We start from the raw sequence: 3,146 nt of genomic DNA on the forward strand, positions 1-3,146 counted from the left end.
TATTTTAGGTGAATTTTAATTGGTTTCTTGGGGTTTTTTTATGAGTTGGAAGATTTTGTCCTCCTCTTTCCAAATTAAATATACTGGAAGTATTTACATTATATCAGTTGCAAGAAAGCGTAGCACTCATTGTTCAACAGTACTTCAGTACTGCTACTTAAAAAACAAACAAACAAAAAAAAACATTTACAGCAACAAACACATAAGCCCCATTGCATGCTAATATGAATGCTAGAAACAATATATTTGTGAATTTAAGTGTTATTTTGTTCTGGACACTGCGATTTCACTTGTTGCTTGCTGAAAACTGAGTAAGAAATGCATAAACACCAGACCAGTAATCACTTCAGCTAATTTAAATGTATGGGCATACTCAGGGCTGCATTGTGCTGTGTTTCTTAGAGTGGTTCTTGATAGCTTTGCCAGGTGCACAGGATATGTGAGGTATGCTGTTTCAAACTTGCTCAGAGTGTTTCTTACAAAAGATAGTTATAGCCACTGCAAGGCCATTCCTTACCATTCTTGTTGGTTCTTAGAATGCCTGACCTAGCATCTTACTGAAGAAAAACAGAGAAGCAGGAGAAGATATCTAAATCAATACTTGATAACTCATATTTATGTTTATGTAACAAGCCAATTAAAAAAATTAAAAAACTAAATGCAACTATTTAGTCATTCAGACATCCTGAAAGTTAGTCACATTTACTGATTTATTGTAATGTTTATGAGTTGCATATTTATTTATTTCAAATGAAGAAGTCTGTTTCTGCCCCTGTTTCTGGGAGCTTTCCAAACTCTTATAGATCTGTAGAAACATCTCAAATCATCAGAAAGCTTTGAAGCTTATCAAGAAACTTAATCCCGCTATAGCTCCAGTGCCTTCCTTTGTGCAAATATTACGTTTAAGCTCCAGCATGAATTATTAAACCTCCTTCTAATGGTTGTGATTAATCTTCTACCCTCTAATCACTTTCTAGCCATACATTCTCACTACACATGTAATTTTAAGAACAGCACCTTTTGGCATCCTACCCCATCACTAAAATTTACGTGCCCAGTAACTTCAGAGCTTCAGGATCTTTGTGTAGATGTAAGGCTTTGTTTTCCTAATGATAATGTTTTTTCTCTGCACTGTAAGCTGTGGTTCAGCAGGATCAGTTCATTACTCTAGGTGCAAACAGGAGTACTGAAATCAGCCATGTAGAGGACATACTAGCTTGGGGCAGTGGTTGAAGTGCAGTGTGGGGTCTGTCAAGCTTGTCAAACTGGGGATGCTAAAGTGCTTCATGAACGTTTATCCTCACAATCCAGGACTAACTGAAGTTTTCTATGATTTCTTATTGCATTTCATTTCCATTTCACTTTCCCCACAATTAGGAAGAAAGGGTGAATTGCCTCTCACTGTATTATTTGGCTGAACAGATCTCATGACTCTTCTCTAATGGGTCTAATGTCTGACAATGTTCCCTCTCATTATACTCCCAGTCTTTTTTCACAGATAAGATGGCTCATAAATCAAAAGATGCAGAAACTAAAGATTTCTGCAGTGTGTAGGCACACTTGGAGCCCTGCATCAGTGTCTTTAAGAGTTTGTGGCTGCTGTGTGGGCTCTTCAGACTCAAGAACAGGTGAAGGTGAATCTGTTTCACCTAACATAGTTTATATAGCAGTGATCAAGACAACTTTCAAAAGTGCACCAGCAATTGCTGGGCTTCTTGGGAAAAATTCCAGTAATTCAGTGAGAGTCCTTCACTCGTAGCTTCAGTACATTTATCTCTTTAATGGGTTTAGGACTTAAATGTGGCTGACATATGGATATTGTTCCTTTTGTTTCAAGTGGGTTGTTTCAGATAGCATTCTTTTTTTTTTTTTTTCCTAATGTATATAAGGTTTTTATTTTACTGCAACCCACCATGTCTCAATGGGGAAGCATTTTGTATGCTCAGGATTTTTAGCAATACTCATTATTATTTCAGTAGGTTGGACTGGCTTATTTGTAAATGAAAGACACAAAGGTATGATTTGTTTTTCCTAAACTTTAGATTAGGAGACAGAAGATGAATAGTGAACCAGATCATGAGAAGTTCGCATTGTCATGCAAAAATAGTATTTATGCAAAAATAGTACAATTATGTATAAATAAATAAAATTAATGTTGTCAGTAGCATTATAATAGGGAGAAGCATTTGAAGTCTGGGTCTGTAGTGCTTATCAAATGGAAGATATAGTTTTTGTTCCTACAAAGATTTGGGGTGTTTGGAGAGACAAACAGCAGTGGGGCAAGGAGAAGGAAGGAAGACTAGTCATTTGTCTTCCCAAGAGAGCAAGGCAGAGAGAGATAAAGTGACCTAAACCAGGCAACAGTAGAAGAGACAAAGATCAGTTCTGTGTCTTGCAGGTCTCTGTGAAACAGGACTTGGCTAAACGAATGCATTTGGATTGTGTTTTTTATTTTTCATGGCAAGGGATGTGGAATTTCAGGAAGGAGGATAGGTGAACTCCTACTATAGTGTGTTTGGAGTCCTCAGAAGTACATTTTCTGTACTCGATATGGGAAAGAAATTTTCTGTCTCAGGTATCACCATTTCCACAAGGGGACAAAGAATATCTAGAAACTCTGGAGAAATATTGACATCACGCAACTTTAAATGTTTTGTCATTTACAAAAGTTAAGATAGTGTGAACAGTCTTTCCTGTCCCTCATTTTCCTCATTCCCTTAGTACAACTTGTCAATCATTGATAGACAGATCCTCCACAAAACAGGATGATATGTGGCTTGCCTTCAGCTCTTTTTTGTTTATCACTCATAATGATATAAATTAACTTTGTTACTCTGACAAGAAGTTGCTGGCTCTTTCAGCCTTCTCTTTTTTATTGCACATGGACACCAGAAATCACTTAATGCTACAGATGAAAAATGATTACAGAGGGTGTAAAATTGGGCCAAACTTGGTGTGACTGTCAAATGGAATTTTTATTTCTTTCAAAATTGTTTAATGTATGGAATATATGCATAATTGATAAGGAGTTAGGATTTCATAAAATTTGATAACAGCTTTTTTGTTGACCTTTACATAATATGAAACCATAAAAGAATAAATTAGTTCCTAAGTTGTGCTTAAAAAAAAGAAAACAAAAAAGAAAA

The sequence above is a fragment of the Meleagris gallopavo genome, chromosome Z (genome assembly GCF_000146605.3).
Source record: "Meleagris gallopavo isolate NT-WF06-2002-E0010 breed Aviagen turkey brand Nicholas breeding stock chromosome Z, Turkey_5.1, whole genome shotgun sequence".
Lineage (NCBI taxonomy): Eukaryota > Metazoa > Chordata > Aves > Galliformes > Phasianidae > Meleagris > Meleagris gallopavo.